This window comes from Orycteropus afer, unplaced genomic scaffold (assembly GCF_000298275.1).
Source record: "Orycteropus afer afer isolate SDZICR_OR568_19922 unplaced genomic scaffold, OryAfe1.0 scaffold00279, whole genome shotgun sequence".
NCBI classification, from domain to species: Eukaryota; Metazoa; Chordata; class Mammalia; order Tubulidentata; family Orycteropodidae; genus Orycteropus; species Orycteropus afer.
This window is the reverse complement of record NW_006921866.1, coordinates 560,655-568,722: the sequence shown is the minus strand read 5'-3', so window position 1 is coordinate 568,722 and position 8,068 is coordinate 560,655.

The window sequence follows — 8,068 nt, the reverse complement described above, 5'->3', positions numbered from 1 at the left end:
GATCAGTTCTTTTTGGTACAGTGACTCTGTGTATTCCTGCCATCTTCTCTTGATGTTCCCTGCACCATTTCAATATTTTGCCCATAGAATCTCTCAATATTGAAACTCGAGGCTTAAATTTTTTCTTCAGTTCTTTCCGTTTGAGAAATGCCGAGTGGTTTTCAGACTCCAGGTCTTTGCACATTTCATGATAGTAATTGGCATTATCTACTCGAGCTGCTCTTTGAAATCTTCTGCTCAGCTTTTTACCTTTTCATTTCTTCCATTTGCTTTAGCTATTCTTCGCTCAAGGGCAAGGTTCAGAGTCTCTTCTGTCATCCACTTTGGTCTTCTCTTCTCCATTTATTGTGATGCTGCTCATTGGTCCAATTGTGAGGATAAATGGAAGACTTATCCTACCCAAAATGTCAGAGTGACAACGTTGAGAAACTCTGAGCTAGTGTAATACAAGGAAACCCATGATACTAAAAGTCCAGCCCCCAGTTTGCACTTGTGGGGTCCCCACATGTGGCAGACTTAATTGTACTCATACTTAATACCCTACCTCCTCCTCTCTCTTACCAAAAGAACTCCAAGTTTGTTCAAAGCAACAATGTACTCAAGAAGAAAAACAGATAAAGAAAGAAACAAAATTATATGTTTCAGATTTCTTACAGCCCCTATTAGTTTAACTTTTCACCTCTGATCTTGTTCATCCTACATGGGAACTGATAGTTGCCTTAAAAAAAAAAAAAATTGAACTTGTTGACATCAAGTTTATTCTGACTCATAGCAACCTTTTTAGGTTTCCAAGGATATAAATCTTTACAGAAGAAGATTGCCTCAAGTACCTCCAGCAGAGCAACTGTTAGGTTTGAACTTCTGACCTTCAGATTAACAGCAAAATGTTTTAACCACTACACCACAAGGGCTCTTTTGATAGCTGCCTAGGATTGTCAAATTCTTACAGTGCTCTATGCAAAGTCTCCAAAAACTAGAAATAGAAAAAACCTTCCTAGACTTGTACATTTCTCCTAATTATCTAATATACCACAACCTAGAGCCTGGACATATCACACACAATTAAAATTTTGTGAAGATAAGTCAAAAACGATTGTAGCAGTATATTGACAGGGAACTTCTAGAAATGCAAGCTGGATTCAGAAGAGGATGTGGAATGATGGATATCATTCCTGTTAAATGGATCTTGGCTGAAAGCAAAGAATACCAGAAAGATGTTACTTATATTTTATTGACCATGCAAAGACATTCAACTGTGGGGATCATAACAAATTATGGGTAACATTGAGAAGAATGGGAGTTCCAGAGTACTTAATTGTGCTCAGAAGGAAGCTGCACATGGACTAGGAGGCTATTTTTCAAAGAAAGCAAGAGAATACTGCATGGTTTAAAATCAGGAAGGGAGTGTGTCAAAACTATATCCTTTCACTATACTTACTTAAACTGTATGCTGACAGTTCCCTGGAGAAGGATATCATGCTTTACCAATGAAAAAGGGGAAGGCCACTTCTCATTCTACCTCTTAGGAGGAATAGACTACAGAATTTTTTCATTCTCCGTCATATTCTCCTCCAACCTTCAGACACCAAAAACAGTCTAATAATCATAGGCAAAAGAGTATCTTCATTCTACTGAGATATAAACTATGATATGAATAGTTCTACACAGTTGTGATATGCTCAAGCAAATGAGAAAATATTCTCACACAAAACTTTTAATTTAATATTTTCTTGCAAATTCTTATTTCCATACACAAAATACTATTCCTTCTTTGATTATCAGGATTACTGCTGTGACAATTCTTATTCCCTACCTTCAACTCTACCTCACACTGAGGTAGCTGGATGCCTTAGACTGACCAGGGAGGATGTCAAGTACATGGAAATGTGTAAGAGACATGGATGACAACATATTTTAAAATAACACACCCTTTACGAAAAAAGAATTTTTTTTCTGTTTCCATCAGAAATACTCTGTTAGGGGGCATTTACTATATAAAGTTACTCTTTCCAGGTAGAGTATGGACAGGCCTTTAAAAAGGGGATACTGGTGGTGGATATCAGCATTAATGCCAACCATACCACTTATTTGCTATGTAAACTTGTGGAAATTACATAATCTCTTTAAGCTTCACTTTCCTAAGGTTCTAAATGTTACTGGAGGATCAAATAATATAACTGCGTGTAAAGCACTACACATTGTGCCTGATAAGCAAACTCTGACTAGCTGCTGTTATTTATTGCAAATTTCCCCTGGAATCACTCTAAGTGCTCATCTTATTCATGTTTTAAGAAGCTGGAAGGATTACAAACGTTTATGGACTTTTCTCTTTATTCGTTACATTTGTGATGGTATCCCCCTCATTTACTGTGAAGAATTTTCATCATCTGAATCATCACCAGCTCTCTGCTTCTAGTCCTGACAATTTTTGGTATTGAAAATGCAGAAAAAAAAAGAGTTATAAATATTTCCAGATTAAATAACAACTGTACCAAAAAGAATTGATTGATGTTCATCTAATTCGGGAGGTAGAACACAATCAAGACCCAATGGTATTGAGGGAAGAAGTCAAAGCTGCACTGAAAAGCAGTGAAAAACAAGGCCCTGGGAATTGACAGAATATTTATTGAGATGTTTCAACAAACAGATGCTGCACTGGAGTCACTCACTTGTCTATGCCAAGAGATTTGGAAGACAGCTACCTGGCCAACTGACTGGAAGAGATCCATATTTGTACCTATTCCAAAGAAAGGTGATCCCATGGAATGTTGAAATTATTGAGCAATATCATTAACATCACATGCAAGTAAATTCTTGCTGAAGATAATTCAAAAATAAGTTTCAGCAGTATATTAACAGAGAACTTCCAGAAATGCAAGCTGGATTCAGAAAAAGACGTGGAATGAGGGATATTATTGCTGATGTCAGATGGCTCTTGGCTCAAAGCAAAGAATACCAGAAAGATATCTACTTTTGTTTTATTGACTATACAAAAGTATTCAATTATATATCTCATAAAAATTGTGGATAATATTGAAAAGAATGGGAATTCCAGAACACTTGATTGTGCTCGTGTGGAACCGGTTCATAGACCAGGAGGCTGTAGTTCAAACAGAACAAGGGGACACTGCATGGTTTAAAATCAGGAAGGGAGTGTTTCAGGGTTCTATTCTTCCACCATACTTATTCAATCTGTATGCTGAACAAATAATCCAAAAACCTGGGCTATTTGAAGAAGAAGTGGCATCAGGATTGGAGAAGACTCATTAACAACCTGCAATATGCAGATGACAGAACTTTGCTTCCTGAAAGTGAGGATGACTTGAAGCACTTACTGATGAAGATCAAAGACTTCAGTCTGCAGTATGGATTACATCTCAACATAAAGAAAACAAAAATCCTCACAATTGGACCAATAAGCAGCATCACAATAAATGGAGAAAAGATTGAAGTTATTAAAGATTACATATTATTGGTTTCACAATCAACACAAATGGAAGCAGCATTCAAGATATCAACAACAACAACACCAAATGAGGCTGGCACAGGCCAGACAGTGTTTCATTTTGTTGTACACTGGGTCTCTATGAGTCAAAGCTGACTCAATGACACCTAACAAAAAACAGCATACCAACTTGACTCTAGGAGTTTTTAGAACTGGGACCATGTCTAGAGCAAACAACTGACATTCTGTTTTTTTGTTTTGAGGCTTTTGCCAGTGGAAATGTTTAATATTCTCTGCTGCTATGTGAAAGGTTAGAGATTTGAGTCTACCCAGAGGTTCCTTGGATGAAAGATCTGGTGATTTACTTCTGAAATATAAGCCACTGAAAATCCTATAAAGCATAGTTTTATTCTGACACACATGGGAGGCACAATGAGTAGAATTTGACTTGACAGTAATTATTTTTTTAAGTGTGTAATGAATTAATATTTTTGCATACTGAAAATGCACTTTTGTTGTCCTTGTTATTAGGTGTTGTCAAGTAAGTTTCAACTCATAGTGACTCTACGTACAACTGAATGAAACACTGCTTGGCCCTGCACCGTCCTCCCAATCACTGCAATGTTTGAACCCATAGTTACAGCCACTGTGTCAATCCATCTCCCCTAAGGATCTTCCTCTTTTTCACTTACTCCCTACTTTACCAAGCATGATGTGCTTCCTTAGGGAATGGTCCTACCTGATAACATGTTCCAAGTACGTGAGATGAAGTCTTACCATCCTCCCTTCTAAGGAGTATTTGGGCTATACTTCTTCCAAGATAAATTTGTTCATTCATCTGAGAGGCCAGGGTATATTCAGTATTCTTTGCCAACATCATAATTCAAAATCATCAATTCTTCCTTGGTCATCCTTATTCATTGTCCAACTTTCACATGCATATAAGGCAATGGCAAATATTATGGTTGGGTCAGGCACACCTTAGTCCTTGGTACATTTTTGCTTTCTAACACTTTAAAGAGATCTTTTGTAGCAAATTTTCTCCATGCAATATTTTGTTTGATTTCTTGACTGCTACTTTCATGGGAACTGAATGTGGATACGAGTAAATTAAATCCTTGACAATTTCAATAGTAAATGTGGATCCTTTGTTTTAAAGAATTTTTGTATTTTTTAGTCGAATGAATACATTTTCTCATATTGTACATTTTCCAATTCTTTAACAAGAATTTACTTGATTATTTAAATGTATATAAAAATTCAAATTGAGTGTTCTAGTCTGTGTGGAGAAAATAATTAAAAACTTCATTATTAGTGAAAACATCACTGACTCAAAACCACTCAGAGGTGCTTTGTAAATAGACCTGGCAATTTACTTCTGAAGGGTCACAGCTTTTAAAACACTATGGAGAAGTTCTACTCTGTACACATGGGTCACCATGAATCAGAATTGATTTATTGGCAACTAACAACAGCAACAGCCATTGGATGTGCTAAGGACAAAACATGTTCCAGAGTAAATGCACAGTGTTGGGCCTCCTGAACGAGGCCAAAATAAGTTGAAGAAAGTACCCAAGGTTAGCTGTCCTTAACTTTTTGATAGAAAATAGAAACATGTCATATTCTATCAGTCATCTAAAGCTGCTGGCAGGCTTCCCAAGACAGCTTTCTGACCAAGATCTGATTTTCCTTGGCTTCAATAATTTGCATGCTATTAGGAAGCGTCTTTGGCAAGAAATATGTATTTCAAATTTGTCCTTGGCTCAAGGAGTACCAAGGCTCTGTATAATGTGGGTCTTGACTTTCTGGAGGATCAGGTAGTATGAAATGGCTTTCAGTTTTCAGTTTTATGAGATTCTAAAGAAGGGCCTCCAACATATTCATGATTAAATACAGTGTGTCTTTTTCTGCTCCCACAAGCTGAGAAATACCATTAGATGAACTTATGTTGCTGAGCCTAATTATATTTCTGTTATGAAGTGCTTTGTTTACAATCAATACTCAATAAATATGTTTAGCTCATGAATCTATGTTTGGATGACTTTTTTTTCCTGGTGAAATCATCTAGGAAATATCTGCTTCATTAACTTATTATTGTTAAGAACTTGAAGTATTTCTGAGGAAGTCAAACTTGTCTCATCTTCACTTAGAGTAAGATTATAACCCAGAACAACCTAACCCACTACCATCAATTCAATGCCTACTCATAGCAACCCTATAAGAAAGGGCAGAACTGCTCCATAGAGTTTCCCAAGGCTGTATATCTCTATGGAAGCAGACTGTGTCATCTCTCTCCCACAGAACGAGTGGTGGGTTTGAACCACCGACATTTTGATTAGCAGCCAGTTGCTTTAACCATTGCACTACCAGAGCTCCTTAAAGTAAGATTACAGTGCAGAAAAATTTTCTTAAACTTCAAAATGGATGAAAGGGTTATGATCTAAGACTTCTGCTTAAGACCCCTCTCCAAATTACCTCTGCTTTTCATTTGTTTCTGAGATATTTTACAGCTCTGTAACTTGTAGGAACCTGATTAATTATGCACATATTATGGTCCACAACATTTAAAATTGTGGCCAGTAGAGATTCAGTTAACCATCGTCCTGTGGACAGTGGCAAGTTTTACAAGGTTTGCATCTATTTAGGAAATTTATTTCAGCATTTCTGATGGATTCATATAATCAACTTCCCTTTATATTCACCTTTGATAATTTAAAGTAGCATCTTACTGGTTCTCTTCTTAGTTAGTGAGTTAGATAAAATCTTGAACATATGCTCATTTTATATCTGTATGGTTATACCCTCTTTTAAAAATTCATTATTTAATATTAGTCCTGTAAAAATTAAAAACAATCAAACATTCCTAGAGGAGGACTTGAATACAACAGCCATATCCTATAGTCCTCATGCCTATCTAAATGGCTAATTTGATAGAAAGAGTCTTGGGTGGCACAAATGGTTATGTGTTCAGCTACTAACCAAAAGACTGGTGGTTTGAATTCACCCAGAAGGGCCTTGGAAGGAAGACTTGCGGTTCTGCTTTGGAAAGGTCACAGCCGTGAAAACCCTATGGGGCACAGTTCTACTCTGCACACATGGGGTGATCATGAGTTGAAATCGACTCCATGGGCATTGTTTACTAGTTAGGTATTTAATTACTAGTTAGTTAGTTAATTTCTAAGGCTCACCTCAAGAGTCCTTTTGTAAAAATTAAAAACAATCAAACAAAAATTCCTAGGGAAGGATAAGCAAAATAAAGTCAAATCATATAGTCCTCATGCCTATCAAAACGGCTAATTTGATAGAAGGAGTCCTGGGTGGCACTGACTTGACCATGAAGTTGTTTTTTCTATTCATTTCCATTTATTTAATTGAACTTAATTTTTTACTCAGTAATTTGTTTCTAAATTACACCCTGGAGCTGAATGAACCCCTACAACGTCCTTCTAAAGTAATAGCAGTTTCTTTAGTGCCCTTTTAATCACTCTGCTCCAACCATTTGGACACTTTTTACAATTACCTCACATTTAAACAGTCTGACTTTAAAAAGAGTATACACTGCATCATGTTGTTTTGTGCAAAATGCTTTTACACTTCAGCAGGTAAAGTAACAATTACCAAATCAATTTCTCTAGCATATTTGCTTTAGAGATGAAACAGTGGCTTTCGTTTCTGCTGTTCATGTAGTCTTTTAAATTCCTGTTTTATTCCATTGAGTTATGCTTGTGAGTCCCTCTGACAATCATTAATGCTTTATGAAGTGCTGCATTATTTGTTCAATGAAATTCCAAATGTGTTCTAAACAATTTCTAATCAGAGGTGCTTGACTGCCTGGAACGCTGACAAATATCTCTATATTTGACTGGTTAAATGGGCAATGAACAAAACAGTCACCTCTGGGTAGAAAAAACTACATTTCCTGAAAATAAGTTGTGCTTTTGCCTAAAGTGTACAATTAATTGAAGAATATTTAGAACTGACAGGGTAATAGGGAGATGTAATGATGATTGATGAAAAGATATACAAATAATGTCAGAAACTTATTAGAGTCTATTTGGGAGACAGTTAATTTTTGTTATTTGGCAAAGAGAAGTTAAGATTGTGATCTTATTAATTAGTAATTGTTGCTGTTGTTAGTGTTGTAGGTGCTGGCATGTCAGCTCCAACTCATAGTGACCCTATTTATAACAGAATAAAACACTACCCAGTCCTTGAGCCCATCGTCACAGCAACTGTGTCAATCCATTTTATTGAGAGTTTTCCCCTTTTTCACAGACTCTCTATTTTATCAAGGATGATATTCTTCTCCAAAAACGGGTCTCTTCAGGTAACATGACCAAAGTAGGTGAGACAAAATCTGGTCATTCTCTTTTTACTAAATGGTTCAAATCATCATCACTATCAATAAGCAATATTGTATTATTTACATATCACTAATTGTTAAGGACCTGTTAATTGTTAAGGATCCTGATGCTGTGTTCCTCTTGAAATAATCTGACTTCTCTGATTATTGCTCAGCATACGGATTGAATGTTGTTGTTGTTGTTGTTATGTGCCGTCGAGTTGGCCCCGACTCATAGCGACCCCTCCTTGGGTTTCCGAGGCAGTATCACTACAGAAGTA